Source organism: Mesocricetus auratus, unplaced genomic scaffold, assembly GCF_017639785.1.
Source record: "Mesocricetus auratus isolate SY011 unplaced genomic scaffold, BCM_Maur_2.0 Super-Scaffold_100008, whole genome shotgun sequence".
NCBI lineage: Eukaryota > Metazoa > Chordata > Mammalia > Rodentia > Cricetidae > Mesocricetus > Mesocricetus auratus.
In genome coordinates this window covers 48,371,155-48,388,041 of record NW_024429192.1, presented here as the reverse complement: position 1 = coordinate 48,388,041, position 16,887 = coordinate 48,371,155, and the positions used below count along the sequence as shown (strand labels likewise).

General features: G+C 39.2%; 1 protein-coding gene across 10 annotated transcripts in view; it reads left to right on the top strand.

Annotated features, from left to right (window-relative positions):
• Window positions 1–16,887, top strand: part of Zbtb20 (zinc finger and BTB domain containing 20) — a 730,935-nt gene that overhangs the window by 536,434 nt on the left and 177,614 nt on the right. For all 10 annotated transcript variants that reach the window (XM_040750810.1, XM_040750809.1, XM_040750808.1 and 7 more), the window contains one exon: window positions 13,935–13,974. The gene's annotated coding sequence lies outside the window, so the exon portion shown is untranslated. The remainder of the gene's footprint in view (window positions 1–13,934; window positions 13,975–16,887) is intronic.

The window sequence follows — 16,887 nt, the reverse complement described above, 5'->3', positions numbered from 1 at the left end:
TGACATAGACCTCAGAGAAGCCACAAATATGTTGGAGGGAATAGAGCACATCCAGAAACATAGCTGTGCTCAGGATTTCTTTCCCACTCACCAGTCTTTTGTCACATCTGTTGGTCAGCTTTGCTTGCCTGTGACAAACTCAGGGCTAACTAGCGTGCACACTTGTGTATGCTTGGCTCGTGATTTTGGAGGGTTTTGATCCATAACCCATTGGTCTATTGCTCTGAACCTGTGTGGGCACACAGAATCGTGGTAGACGTTTGTGATGGGGAAAGGTCATTCACATCAGCACTGGGTACAGAAGAAAGAGGAAGGTAGGGGTTGGAGTCCCAATATCTTCATCAAGAGTGTGCCTGTAATGCCCAGACTTCCTTCTAGTAGGCCCTGCTTCCTGAAGGTTGTGCCGCTTCCCAACACACCACAAACAAGGGACCAAGTCTTTAACACATGAGCTTTTGGGAGACATTTATAGTCCAAACTGCGTCAGCCATGCATGGCGCCATTGTCATAAAATGTTGGTCTTAACGGGAAAAACACTCTGTACGAAAGAGAAGAAATAGGAACCTGTCATGAGACAAAGGTGATTATCTCACAAGAAGCAAATGCAGCGCACCCTGTGCTTCCTCTTCTCTTTGCTTCCTCATATATGTAGGCATCAGATGTTTCCAATGTTTCTACCATCTTCCCTTATCTGAAGTTCAAATAAAGAACTCCAAAAAGGTTAATATTGATGTGAATTTGTAGGGTATTCTGAAACAGGTTCTCAGTATGTAATTCAGGCTACTCTCAAACTCACAGTATCACTAGCTCGTCCTCAGCATTGCATCTCATCATATTCAGTTTTCTAAAAATGCTGGGTAAAGAAGTTAGTGGTTGGTTAAAAAAATCTCTTCTACCCTGTACATTCAGATAAACCTGTGAGTCCCTCCCTCTATGTATTTTAAGGACAGCTTTGTCCCTATGGGCTCTGTCTCCATATGTCATCCTAGTAAAGTAACCAACCATGTTATTCACTGTGAGATACCATGCTCTAGTTATCCTACTTGCTTGAGTGGACTGAAATGTGCATAATATGTAGGGTTCAGTAGTTTCCAAAAGCCTGTGAGAGAGTTCTTAAGCTTTTCCTCTCAATGCTGTGTGTGTATATATATATATGATATATATATATATATATATATCATATATATATATGTTAAAAAAATGTCTTCGGGGGAATTTCAATAGGCATTCCTAAAGAGGTCCTCCTTTCTTTGCAAATATGAATCCTTGTAGAATTCCATTTTTTCCTTTTTTTTCCTACTTCTGATCCTGTTATAGCTCTCTCTAGCAATGCTGAAACCCAGCTGGTCTAGAGATTAATATGACCAGACATACCATGAATTTTTTAAATCTCAAAAGTCCTAGTTTCTGCTTCTTCATCAATCAAATATAGGTTATATATGTGTGTGTGTGCATGTGTGTATGCAATATATTATCGTACATCTCCAAATTCTTTTCTTTATGCCTCAATTCCTCTTAAATTATTCCTGTGACTTGTCGTAAATAGGTAGGAGAAAGGATGTGGGGAACAGAGAGACCAGGGGTGTGAAACAGTGAACGATGGGAACAGTGAGAGTGCTAGGAAGTGGAATCCAGTGAGAAGGTGGGAAATACAGTAGCAGTTGCCCACTTCCTTTGTGTCTTCAGACCACTTCCGGGTTTTTCTTTGTTATCCTTTTTACCTGGGCCCTCATATCACTTCTTCTCACTGGTAACAAATGTTTCCTGCCTGCATCTTTCATGGCAATCTCCAGGCCAACATCTTAAAATACTGCCCAGGCTACCAAGCACCTTGCTCAATGACTCAGGGGACTTGGTCCTATTTCTACTGGGTCCGACACCTCCCTGCCCCACGTTGGCATGGACAGGGTTAATGGCTGATGTAAGTCTGGAGGAACTGAAGCAATAATTTGTTTTTACTTCATTAACATTCAAAAAATAAACAAGTAAACTACATGTTGAATTCATTAAATTCCTCTCCCACTGTTTAGGAATATAAAAACTGCATTTTTAAAAAAGGGATTGATTGGTGTCATGTACGTATTTGTTCACTTCTGTTTATGCAAGATAATAAGAGTATTGCCATGGAGGAGGAATAATGGTATTTATAATTCCATCACTACAGTTTATGTGAGATGAAAATGTCTGAAAAGAAAGTAGAGGGAACAGTGATGCTCTTTATAAATATTAAACTCTTCTATTGCTGTTGATAAGATGTGTGAGGAGGAAAACTAATCCAACAGTTGGGAGAAAGTTAGTGTTCTTAGCATTGAGCTTATCATTTGTCTCAGTGGCCAGGTTCAAAAAGTACTAAAAGATAATGAAGGAGGTGCCTCCTTGCAAGGAAGCATGGGAATGTGTACTTCATTAGGTCATGAGATCTAGATTACTTAAGATTATGGTCCTCTGGTGAATGTGCAGATGCTTCTTTGTGGGGCAGTGGTGGTGTCATGTTAGGGAGACCACTGACTTGAAATTTGACTATAATTTCAGATGTGCTTCTTAGGAACTGGGTCCTATTCATTGTTCAAAAAAGAAAGAAAAGTTCAGACTAGATTGTGAAGATCCATGTCCAAAACTTACAAAGTTCTTGATAGACTTTAGGATATTTTCATGTCTAGTTAAGAAAGAAAGAGAACTGGAAGTAAGACAGATCAGCTGAGTTGACAAAGTAGGCCACAAAGAATAGTCATCCATGAGGGGTTGTCATGGAGCAAGTGAAAAGAGCAAATAAAGATGGCAAAGGGATGATTTGGATCAGGTTCACATATTCACGATTAAACTCTGAAGTGGATTAACCAGTAAAAAATGGAGACACAGAACTCTCCAAAGCTGAGGACAAGATCCTGGATGGCAGGAATGCAATCTGAGTGACCAGACTTTGAGAAAAAACATGTTGAGCTAATGAGTAGATATAAAGTTCTATCTGGAAAATACTTCTCACATCTCTTCATCTAAAACTAACTCTCAAAGTACAGAAACTTTAGCAGACTTAACTTTGAGAATTGAGTTTTAATAAAAGTGTAAAGTCACCAATTTTAAAATTTTATTCTTTGTAAGCTCCATTCACATTCCTCCTCATCCTGTCTTCCCGCATATTTTATTGTTAGTTGGAATAATTTTTCATTAAAGTGATGGGTGATGAACCCAGAAAGATAGTGAGGGGTGTACCTTCTTGGGCTATGAAGACCCTGGGAACTTGTGAAGGGCAGGAGGTTGCTTTAAATCACAGTGTAACACTATTGTTGGGGGAAGACCAGCTCCAGCCAAAGCCTGAAGATGTGTGTTACCTGCCAACTGAGACATTTCTAACCAGTGTGAATAAAAGTGAATTGTGCCTTGCTAGACTCTGAGCTTTGCTTCTGATACCAATTTCTCCCATCCAGTACTCTACATGGCACCCTTACCTAAGAGAGCAGGGTGATGTGTTATAGAACTTTGCTAAGGCCTTTGGTTCCAAAACAGGATTGTAGACACCTCTGCAAGAATTTTAAATATTATTTAAATGTTAGATTAGATTTCTTCTTGTACCATGTCCACTATAGGAGGAAATGTAAATTTGTCCACATTATTTATGTATGCATAAATCATTTGCAGAGGAGGGACAAATTGAAAGTTCACATAGATTGGTGCCAAGTGGTACCAAAATGAACCAATGTGGACAATGTAGGAGGTCTGATAGTTTGCCTCAGGTAGGATATTCAGAAAAATGTCATTTTCTTCTCTATTTACATCTAAATTTGTGTTACTCTAAAGCCATGTGCTTAGCAGAATTCAGGTAGATAGCATAGAATTCTTGTTAGTTACAGACATGACGGATTTTAAAGTCTGTTGGTTCCTCTGAATAGTCCCCTCTGAGACCTAGAACCTGCTTGCTTCCCTTCATCTGGGCACAGTGCATCGCTGTGATTTATCCACAGAGATTTTTAACAGAACCCTACACTTACTGTCTGAATTAATGGCATTCCTTTTTTTCACCATGACAAAAACCACTCTGCCCTCTCTATACATTATGTTAAAGGTGGTTTTCTGAAGCATGTGGACGTATTCTGTAAAAGCTTTTTCAGTTCCATCACGTTGACAGGCTGATTCCATTAAGTCACCCACCATCATCATGTTCAGCTTTTTCTCCTCTTTTGAAAAGTTAGAAAACAGTTATCATAAGAATTTTAGAGGCATTCACTTGGCAAAAATAAATCTGGAAAAACATGAGTCTGCTCCTTGAAATGGAAAAAAGATGAGTTATGTCATTCTCTGCGCAGTCCTCCTCTTGACACTGTTGGAGAATAGGGAAGAGAGCTATGACTCTTTTTTTTCCGTTTTGTTTTCCAATAATGTACAATACCTTTTCAGTGTTCTCACTAGAGGTGAAACTTCTCTACCTCAGGATTTACTATGTATTATTTGGTACCGAAAGGGGATACTTCAAGAATCTGAATGAATGCAAAGAAGGGGTTTCATTGGAGGATTTAACTGTTTTGTTACCCTTGGATAAAACGCAATTTCAAAAGCTTTTAGGGTCCCAGGCTGTTTGATGTATTTAGGGTAGATACATCTCTTCTCCCCCAGTGTCAAGCTTTTCTGCTGACATGGTAAACATCATATGATCTCACTGCTGCTGAGTCATTTAAAATACTGAGTAACTGTGTGCAGTGAGAGAAAAATGCTCAGTGTGGGGGCATTAGCTCTGTGGAGCTGTGGCTAGGTCACTTCCCAAGGAGATCGCAAGATTACCGGAAAGCTAGGGTCCCTCAGTCTGGGTGCAGATTGATTGGAGACAGAAAAGGAACCCTTAGTGATTCATTTGGGATTCACTAGGCAGAGACAAATGGCTTCCCTTGAAGAGTCTCATGCAGGCCACTGTCACATGCTGAAAGTGAATCCAGAGTTTAAGACATCATTGAGAAACTGGGACATGTTGAAATTTACCTCTGCTAACACTTAAAAATCTTATCTTCTCTGTTTCTTCTACTTTATCTTATTTTTTTTAGGTCTCCTTTTGGAAGCAACATACTTTCTTCCTGAAAATGTGGATGAAACCTTTATATTTTCATAATTGTTTCACAGACTGCTGTGGGTTTGCAGCTAGCAGAGCTCACCTCAGCCCTGGTTTGGTCTGGAGGATTCCCAGTAGGTTGTTTATAGTCTAATCCTTTCAGGAAGTGTGAGGCTAAAGAACAGTCAGAAAACATTTGCAACTCCCACAACCTTAGCAGGTGACTGCAAGAATACAGATATTTACTAGGGATGTCTAAAGCCAGACTTTCCAGGGTACAAAAGATAGATTGTAAAGTCTTTCTGGGGTTATGCTTGCCAACAGCTAGGAACCAATAGAGACAGGCCATGTGGGATGATAAATATGCTACTGAACTTTCAGTGCAAACCATTGATATTTCTTTTCTGAATAAATTGATCGTACCTTACTAAAGCAAAACTTGATTTACAGACTCTCTGGACATAAAATTCCAAAATGCTTATAATTTTGACAGGAAAACATATATACTATATGTGTGTCTGTTTAGATGTTTTTTACTTGAAATTAAAATACAAGAAAAAAATTTTAGGTGGAGCAGGTGACAAATCGAAATTTTAAAGAGTGCAAGATAGAGCCTAATATCACTACACATACACAGGAGTAGGGGAAGAGAAAGAGAGAGAATTGTGTGTGTTAAATACCTCTTTCATTACCTATGAAAAAACCTAAATTTGGATCTTGTAGAGACAGTTAAGAAAATGCAAATTCCCCTAAGAGGAAGTATTAAAACAATCGCTGAGTACAAATTGTGGTAGAGAGGCTAGTGTTGACAGGGAATGTCCACAAAGAGACAATCCCTGTCCACTTGGTCATTTTTCTACAACTGCTTGGTGATTAGAATGTGGATGTGGAAATCAGAAGCGAAGGGGGGAGGGAGGCGGGGAGCAAGCTTTTTGAATCTAACAACCTGCATTAAGCCTATTGTGCCACAGCTTTTCATCATCCGGCTGCTGGCAAGCTTGACCCTTTGCTGTTCAGTTCCGTCCTGGTGTTTGAAACAGCCAAAGCAACGGCTTCATGTACCAACCATTATGCTAGTTAGGTTATCCAAGTTAACTTAATGCTGACTTTATTTTCTGTAGTGATGCTGAACTAAATGTTTCTTTTGAAAGGTCTTAGACCTTTCTCCTCCCAGCTCCTGATCACAGTAGTAAACAATCTCAAGAAGTCATTAGTGAGGATGAGCACAGTCTTCCCTGACAAGTCAGCAGCTATGAAGGAATTGGCATAGTTTGTCTCTTTGATTCATGTTCTTAGGAAAATAATGGGTTGGAAACAAAACTGCATGTCTCTCTCTCAGTCTCTTTTTGTAACTGTATGTTTCTTTACCAGTTATATTGAAGCTGACTTCCGGGGACTGAGTGTCTAGATTTGTGTGTTCCTAACAAAACTTGAATACTACTCAGAACTTTTAATAGTCAGAATCCATCTTTAGAAACATCTTTCTTCTATTCTTGTGTACTGCCCGTTTCATATGTGTGTATATTTTGACCGTGCTGGAGCCTTTGCTATAGGCTGTCTGTTGATTGTGGCATGTCAGTGTTATAAGTGTTGGGCAATAGTTCGGTGAGCCAGTCGTAATCTAAGCCATAGATAGAATGGGCTCATATTCTATTTAAGAAATGTGGCAAACTGCTTTAAATGAATTTGGTGCAGACAAGGTCATCAGAAGCTTTCATCTGGCTCTGTGCTGTGTGTAATGGACACTTCTGCTGAGCTCCAGAACTACAAGGTTAATAGACAAGAAAGCCAGTGACAGTTTCCACTGGCCTGAGCTCCCGGGGTTCTGACAGTACATGGGAATTTCATCATTTACAGGAGCTCACTGGCTTGCCTGATGTCTTTGAAGTTAGATTTGGGAATAACAATATTGAGTGTTTATATTATGTTCTGGACTTTTCGTCTACCTTTTTCTTTCATTGAAAATTTAGTTCATATAGCTTATTCAATTCCAGAATTAAGAAATATTTGGTTAAACATCTTAGATGTAAAGAATGAATTGTTTGAATTTTGTTGGTCTTTAGCTAACCATTATGCTAAAGCTGTAGTAGATTCTAGTACATTTTTCCTCAGTTTTATTTTCGTCATGGCACTTGGTAAATTGAACCAATACCTACGCACCACATATACTATTTTTATTTTAATAACTTACTATCTGTATTGCCTAATCCTCCTTTAAGTTTAGGATGTATTTTATTAAACTGTATTATGGTTGTGTGTAGTTTGTAGGGTCAGCATTTTATCGGATTGTGTTGTCATGTAAGGCTAAGTAGAGCTAGTGGGGTTATTGAATTCAGCCCCTGGCTAAAGGCAGAGCTGCATTTCTTCAATCCAAAATAGATGAGGATCTTTCCTATTTTTAAAGAGCTGTGAAGAAAGAAATTTCATAACTGCTCTTAGCAGGCTATTTGATTATTTACGACTAGCATATTTAGGTGTTCATCTTAAAGCCTTAAATTCTTCACTCAACTATTTGATATCATTTTGCCCAAGGACGAAATGTCAATCATTATCCTCTTTGTAATGACTCTTCTTATAGTCAGAAAACTATGAAGATACAATTTAGTCCTATCTTCCCTAAACTAAATTATTTGCATTTTTAACAGTTTTATTTCTATAGCTCCTTTTGTGACACACAGGACTGTTTGGAAAAGCTCTGTCATATATGATGCTTCTGAATCAGGCACTGCATATTTTAATTCCACTGTGCTGGTGTGAAAATATCCACAACTTTTCATTTTATCCTGATGGACAGAGCATTTGTGGTCATTTAACCTTGAGGTTTAAACTTGGTCCCAAAAAAGTAACTGACTCATAGCATTGGCTAGACCCAGGAATAAAGAGCATCACTCTTCCCAGTCTCAAAGTGCATCTTGCCCCCACTCCTGAAAAGCACTAAAATTAACTTTTCCTTGACCTCTCTTTCTAGTGCTATTTATTTACTGATTTAACGACTTTTTTCTATCATCTTTGTCTCCTAAAATAGACAGATGACATTTATTCAACAAACATTGGACTGTCATGCTGTGTTTAACACACTTTGCGAGGTTTGGGAGATTCAAGTGTGAACTGTCAGTAAAGGCTGGGAGACATAGATGTCCTAGGCATGCGCAGGGAAAAACAGAATAGTCTGTCACAGTATATAAAGAAGGAATGGAGGAGAAAACAGAGATGGGCTTGGGCCAGACTGTGAAAAGGTCTTGGATGCTCTTAAGCAAATAGTTGGTTGTAACAAGGACAAAAGTAACACTTTGCAGTCTGTATTACAGAAAACTGCTCCTAAGTTGTTAAAACACAAACAACTTATGTTGTCCCCATGGCTTAACCAGTCATCAGGTCTAAATGCCTGATTAATTTCTATCATCTCTTGATATGTGTGTCTTGTATTTTAACCATTTGTGGGAACCGTTTTGAGTGGTGATCCCCCTCTTTCTCATTGATCTGGATGCTTCTCTCTGCTTCTACTGTGTTCATATTTAGTCTATGATCCACCACACCACTCGCTTGTTATTATCTGTCTTTCTAGATAGAGAAGTTTTGGAGTGTTTGTATTATAACAACAGTCTCTGTAGCAAATTACATAAATGGTAGATTAGAGCAGCACTATGTGCCTCTAATCAGTTAGCCACCATACACACACACACACACACACACACACACACACACACACACACCCCAAAAAAATCAATTTACTTTAAGGTAAAAGTCTTATATGCAATCCATTTAGAAGATGTAAAGTTTCTACTTCAGAAATTAGAAATATGCAGAGAAAGGCTGGATTAGATTATAAAATGTTCCTAAAATCTACTTTGGGGGGGATTCTAAGTTGCCAGGGTGGAGGGGGGGAGAGCAAGAACAGAAGGTGGATATGGTCATGTTTCATTCTATATATGTATGAGATTCTCAGAGAATAAAAATTATAATGAAAATAGAACCCATCTTAAATACAAATTCAGTCCCTGTCACCTCTCACAGAATCTCTGCTTTCTCTATTTGTTTTCTCACACTCTGTTCCTGTAAGCTTCATGAAGAGTCAGGAGACTTGTGTGGGGTGGAGTGGGGGTTTAATTGTGTCTTGGCAAAGGCTCATAGGCCATACTATGCCTAATTACTGAACTTCAGTTTTTACATCCTCTCTCTTCATCCATGATTACCTTATTTCATCATCTGAATTTTTAAAAGATGTCCCTCAGTTATGTCATAACATGTTTATGATTATCTTATTTCTTCAGATAGAGACAAAATAATGTGGTCTAGTAAGGCAGGCTTCAACTATGAATGAGTATACATAGCATTTATGATTTTCTCCAATTGACCAAAAGACATGGAAATACTTCAGTAACTGCCAAAGACCTAAAGTGGGGTTGCAAAGGATCAGCCTGTACCCATGCTCTGCCTTTGATTTGCAAACCTTTCCGCCAGGTTTATGTTTTTTAAAAAAATGTTTTTTGAAGCTGGAGAATTAAAAACTCCCAAATGCAGAGTGCATGAAATGCCATTAAAGCTAGCATAAAACTTCTTGAATCTGTCACATAAAAAAAAAGTCATGTATCCAGCACGAAGATGGAATATCAGTTGACAGGAGTCTATGGGGCTGGCACTCATTCTGAGAGACACATGCATCTAAAATCCCAATAGCCCCTGAGCCTTTGGAAGTCAAACAATATTAGCAAAATCAGGAAGGTGAAAAATCTTCCTGGTGTTTGGGATGACTCCCACATATGAATTACTTATTACAGTATTTCTAGAACACTGAAATAGTATTTAAACATCATCCCTATCCATAGAAAATGAAGCTATAAACCCACCAAGTTCTAGAAAGAATATTTGAAAAGACCAAGAAGATAAAAGGGGAGCCCCAGAGGTCATTCCTGTCTGTTGCCACACCCTTGCCTTCCTTAGCTGAAAGGATGAGTGTGGAACTTGAGTTCATCTGAATTCCTCAGTTCTGTCATCAGAGCTGTGACACATTCTAATTTTCTGATTCATCTGTGATGAATAAGCACTCCCTTTTCTAGTCACCGTCCTCAAAGTAACCAATTTTGTGAGTTATGATGACTTATTTTTTTCATTTCATTGCTGAATTCTTATTGTTCCCTCTTAGCAAAGTTGGTCTTACTCTTAGTCCCCCAGTGTTAACCCCATATGCAGAAAAGCCCACATAGCCAGTAACATTGCCTGAGCTTTGAGCTAGTTCAGAGTAAAAAACTGACAACCAGACTTCTGTTTTTAACCCAGCCAGATACCTCAGCTGGCAAGAAGCTCAGCTTCCTCACCATAAAATGGGTATAATAATAGCTTTCCCTTACCGCTGTGAAATATTTAGAATGCAAATCAAGCCAGACCTATCTCCTTCCAAAGTGAAGCATAAACTAGCCTGCATAATCCTGAATGAGTCCAGATTTCAAGGGAAAGTATCAAGTGAGAAACACTAAAGGTGGTATAATTTAGTGGTTAAAGTGTGTGGACTTTGGAATGGTGCAGACTTACTCAGAGGCCAGCAGCTGTGTGATTTGGGGTAAGTTTCCTAATTTCTGAAATCTCCTCTTTCTTTGATTAAGTGCAGGGTAACAGTATTTTTTCCTTATAGTGTGGGTTCAGTGATTCACTCTACCAGTGCTTCTTGCACTTGCGCTCAGGCAGGCCTCACGTGAGAGTGGCCCAGCGTTCAGGATGCCTAATGGGACACTGCCCTGTGTGCTGCAGACAGGACACTTTAAGGTCGTCTCAGGTATTCCCCCAAAATACACACAGATATTTTTCTTTTCACTCCTCAGTATATTCTTGCTTACTTTAATAAAGTAGAAGTAATGCAAGGCCAAGAAGAACATCTGTTTTGTTTCTTCTAAAACATCCAAGAAAAAGTCAATGGGGAAATTGATACATATGCAAACAACAGTCTAAGTTATTTACCCACAAGAAAAATCAGCCATCAAGGAAGACTGCCATGTCTTAGTATCGGTGGTTCTGTGTACCCCCATGCTTGCTCCCTGCACATCCCTGGGTTGTCACATATACAAACTAGAGAAGCCTTTCTTTACCAGATGCCCAGAAGCACAGCAGGTACTCAGAGCACAGAAACTCTTTCCATCACTGCCATTTCTCCACTCCATACTCCTCTACCCCATTGCAGTAATGGTGCTATAGATATTTTTAAAGAAATTGCATAATGATCAAAGTAACTTATATACATCATAGAAATATTACAATGAAGTACAATTAATATATGCTAATAATAGTGAATGAGGAAAATATTATAATGGTCCAGACAGATAGAAGTCTAGGGAACCTTAAAGGAACTTGAATGTCTCTAGTCACACATCTTTACCTACTTACAGAGCTCGATTTAAAAATTTTTCTTTACTACCAGATTCAGATTATGCTTGTTTTAAACTTTCTGAAGGTGATTTTCTTTCCTTCTTTACCCCACCCTCACCAAGCCATAGATAAGCAGCCCACAGGACTCACACATGGGTTTCTTTGGGACCAAACACTCCTTGAAACTTGTTTTTGAGAATTCTTGGGAAAGGATTCTCCTAGGAACCTGCATCATCTCTAAATGTTGAAAACCACTGCCCTAGAACATTATGCAAATTGAAGCTAGGTGAACTAGTCTTTTCAGTTACAATTAAATTACAATTAGGTCCTTGGAGATTGACACTTTGGCATCACTAAACTAAGATTAGACATCGATACACATCACTCTTCCTCTTTGTGAGCACACCCACTGCTATGTTTTAATGTCCTGAATTATTTGGCCTTTACAGTCTTATATCCTTTGCTACATATTTGTGTGTTGAACCTGGAATGTTCAATACAAATGTTTTAAATCCTATGCAAAACTATTCTGCTTAATTCTTTGCATTTCATATAAAAACAACTTACAGACATATAAGGTGAATATCACTCAGGTGGAAAGGGCATGTATCAATACATAACAGTTTCAACTGAGCAAAAGTAAATCTATGTAGATTAATACATATTGTAAAATCGCCTAGCAGATTGTAATTCAATCAAGAAGGAGGGACCTTTTGACAGTTATGGACATTTATGAATTTTTCATGAACTATGAAATTAAATTTTTAACCTTAATATTAAATTTGGGATTGCTTTTATTGTCTTGTTTTAATATATCAGTACAAACTTATATCCCCAAATTTTGCAATCTAACTTTGTTTTCTCTTAAACTGTAACACACACTGTAATTTTTCTCTCCATCTTAGATTCCTGTCATCGGCAGCCTGTGTATAATTTGACATCAGGGGAGATAGTTTATTAGTCTTCACATGTGTTAGTCAATCTAACTTTCCATCACCAAAATTTAATTTTAACTAATTTTGTGAATAACTGTTCCTTGGAGTTCATAAAGAAAATTTACCTCCTCAGATATAAGAAGGAAGTACCTGATACATTTTTCAAAGTTCATAATCCATTTTTGAGAGTTATTTGGTGTATAACTTACAATAGATAAGTGGTAATTCGGCACATTTTATAGAAAAATCACTCCCCTTTCGCCCAAAGATTAAGAAAGAAACCATGCTCAAAAATGGGGGGGGGCGTTAAAGAAGAGGGAGAGAGGAGGGGGTAAAATGACAAAAATATGTACCAGGCAGTGGTTTAGTGTCTTGGCTTGCAGAGAAGACATGAGTATTCAAAACTATAATCTTTAAACACTAGCCCCTTTTTATTTTGTATTTCCAATTTGTAAATACTTTTAATAATTCATACATAATCTAATTATCTTTCCTACAACTTTTGTTAACTCTATCAATTTTGTGAGAAGATTTTAAAGCATGGGAGACCCTAGGTGTCTCTTGCACTGCTGTGCACGGTAATCTGGGCTGCAGGTTTTCTTCTTGACTCTTCCTGTCCTACAGAAGGACCGCCACAATTCACAGCTGCGTGTAAACAGGCAGATTTCACACTGACCACACAGGAAAACGTTTCTTGAGTGCAGTCTCTACCATGGTGCATTTGTTCAGAAAACCTGGAAAGTGAAGGCTCTTGAATTTAGTTTTCTGCTTTGGCCGTTTTCAGGGCAATCAGGTCCTTCAAGTTGATATCCTTTAATAAAGTAATTTTGATACTTTTGGAGGCTTTATGTGAAGTGGTTAAGAACATCCTGTCATGATGTTTGGCAGTGCATATCCAATATGATCTGGGGGTCTAGTGGAAGGACTTCTGTTGTCTTAATTTCTAGAAGAGAACCTAATCAACTATAGTGGCACTCCAGTAGTTGTGGGCTATTTGTTACGTAGTTTGAGAACTATGCGAAAGATTTATTAGGCTTTTAAACATAGAGTGTAAAACTATCATGGCGAACTTTCCCCAAACCTGAAAAGTGTCATCATTATAGCCATGTTGGGAGTGCAGAAGTTTGCATTCCAATCACTATGTCACAATATCTGCATCAACAATAGACCTCTATGCAACACAGAAGTGTTCCATGTGAGGTTCAGTAAGGTCACTTAAAGCCACATGTAGCCACTGAGCACTTGGAACGTGACTAGTGTGACTAAGGATCTCAGTATTTAGGTTTTCGTTAACGTTAAAGAATTTAAGTAGACAAATATGGCTAGTAACTACTGCAGTGAGCAGGATTGCTCCTATAGAAAAGCTGTCTGTTGGAGATCTGATGCAATCAACAGGAAAGGTCTTGTCACTTTCTATACTAGGATATACTGGCATCGGTCATAGCAAGGAGGCTACAGCTCTGGAAAATTTCTGAAGCTGGATATTAATAATTTTGTGTCTACAGGTGACAAAACTTGGGAGCAATGAGTCCCATCAATCTCTCAAGATTTTGTGTTCCTCGCGTTCAGTTTTGTGTTTAATTCCTTGTCTTTTCTTTCATTTTCAGTTCCTTGACTACCAGTCTGTTGCCTGCTCCTACTCTTCATGTAAGTAAAAGTGGCTTCTTTACCTTTAATGAAAGTGTTGGATTTGTGACTCTCTGGTCTTTGGTGTCATATTTCCTGGTTGGCTTCACTGTGGTGTCCAGCATCCATTTAGTATGCTTTAGTGTTTTTCCTACTTGGAGCCAATGCTGTTAGTGTACTGGTGAGTTGTCCTCTGTGAGGGAGCCCAACAGCCCAGCCTTTGCCTTCTGAAAAGACTGCCCTTTCCCTCTCTGCAGCTGCTATTTGTAAAAGTCGCTGCAATTCTGACCTGAAGCTTACAGTCCACATCCAGATCTCAGCAACAGTTGGGCTTTGCTCCACTGTCAATCAATGGGCAATTATTTATTCTCCAGTTGTTCACTCATCCCTAGGTCCAACCATTTTTAATTTTAACTTCTAGTTCAGAGCTTTGATTTATTGACAAAATTTATAATATCCTTTAACCAAGAAGTACAAGACTGAAAAGTAAATAGCCTGAAAATTTGTGCAAAATTTTAAAGTCTAGGAAGAAAAATAAAAGAAATCCAGGATTCACATGTGCCAGCAAGTTTATAGAATGTACCATTTCTTTCCAGAAAAGATGGGAAATTTGGGGGGGGAACGGGGAAAAACTTGATTTTTAAATGAAAAAGAGAACATTTATTATTGAAAGATCAAACTGGGTCACACTGAGCAGATTTGGATAAATATTATTTGAACTGATTGGAAGAGGTTTTGGGGCAATGAAATCAAATAATCAAGTCACTACCTGAGGCATCACCTAAGAAACTACAGAGAAAGGCAGTCAGCTCATATCCTAAGTAACCATGGGTGTCCCTGTAGCTGCATTTCCCGTTATTTCTTCACATTATGTCACCGACTCTTCACTCTTGGTATGTTGTAGTGACCAAAAGAGGTCTCTGATTCTGCTCATGTATGGCTTCTACTACCATTCCTAGAAAATTGTGGTGAACATATGTAAGGTAGCAGGATTCACCAAAAGATGCTGAGGTTGGGTGTGACATTTTATGTGATGCAGAGGAGGTTGATTTATTAGACTTCTCAAAGACTGGTGCTGTGTTAGACATCAGGGGAAGTCCTACTTCCCCTTAAATCTTCTTATTCCCAGTCTCAGTGATGATAGAGTGGATTCGCTGATGCTTTGGAGATGTCAATGTGTGTGCTCATGGTTACCACTGTGTGTCTACCTATCCTTCCCCTCCCTTGTTATATAGCACTGCATATTTCTAGTCCTCTGACTGGCAAATCTTTTTGTAACAGTTCTTTTGTGTAAAAACAATTCACATAATAGCTCAGTGTTAGACAAGGCATTAATCCTCACATCACCAGGATGAGTCAGCATGATGTACTCCTGCCCACCTAGCTCAGCTATCATGACATCAGTACTTTAGGGCAAGCATCAGACACAAAGTGTATAGGAGACCTGCATCACCTAGTAGAAATAAAGGGAGAGACCTATAATTGAAAGGCTGTGTCTGTCTCGTAGGAAAATGTGAAAGTAACTCTGTGCTACATCACTAATCCACCACAGAGCAGATTCAAGTGGTTCCTCCTCTTTTTTTATTTATTTAATCTTTAAAGCAGAAGTAACCCTGAGAGAAAAACCTGTAACAAGCTAATAGTCCATTCATGTGCCCATGACCTTGTCCCACCCCAGACCAGGCTTCATGCTTGCTTGACTTGTTAGAAATCCTCAAGTTGCCTTCATGCCAGCAGGATGACAGGGCCAGTAACAGTCCTGTGTCCTCAAGTGCCCCCACAGACACAGCTGATGGCTCCAGGGGTGGTGCCCTAGAGGCCCATAAAAAGCAAAGGGAAAGTTCCTTGGGAACAAACGAGAACATTGCCCCCAATGCCTCTCATCTCAAGTGGCTCTTTGATCACCTCCCTTGGACAGGTGCAAAATTCAGCCCATCTGACCTTCTGTCCTTGGCATTGCATCCAGTGTCCCAATCTGGAATTGACCAGATTTAAATAGGAGTTGAATAGATGCCACACTTTCCTGCAAGAGTTTTCTGTCCTGTTATTTTTTAGCAGAAACAGAAAGAAAAACCCCACAACCTGCCATGCTGCCTTGAAGTAGATGAGAAAGGCGGAGTATGTTTTGGAAGCCTGGTTCTTGTAAGCTAGGCTTCTCTTCAGATGCAGACACATTCTCAGGACAATACCTTACAGTATTAAAAGTTAATCACTGGAAGGGTGATCATGCCTTTGCCTACTGACATTCTCTATTAAAAAGAGATGCTCTGTTGCAGCCTCCATCCTTCCCTCTTACTCTCACCCCAGCTAGTCACCAGTCACTGTGGTAACCATCAGGAAATGCCTTACTCCTGGGTATTTTCCACCTTCATTAGATCTCTTGGAGTCTCCTACTATGCTCCTAAGAGCTACTGCTTGGCATGGTTTTGATTAATTATGCATAGTTCTTTGTTTAGTTTTCAGTCAACAAACATTTATAGAAAGCTAGTAACCGCGCTCAGATCTGGGAACTCCAAGATAAATGAGAAATGCCACCTTTCATTAAGAATGGCACAGTCTGGGGCTAGCGGTATAGCTCACACTAGAGCACTTTTGGTAGAGCTCAGTGAAGTGGAACAGTAGCACAGCCTGGGCTTGACCCAACAATGCAAAGAGAGAAAGGAAAAAGCCCTCACAATCAACTGGGGAAGGTGACCAAGTGGCTAAAGACTGTTGTGTGACAGGCGGTGGAAGGCAGGGATCTACAGCACCCACCCGTATAGGAGGTTCAAGCTGACTCACGAGGTGAAAGTAGTAAGTAGGGGTTTCCCAAGTGAGCACAGGACAAGAGCAAAGAAAAGTGCTCATTGTTGGGGAAATAACAGAATATTTAAAAGTGAGGAGGGGTGAAGTAACCACTAGATCTAGGTACCCATTACTCTGCTGTGCTAGAGC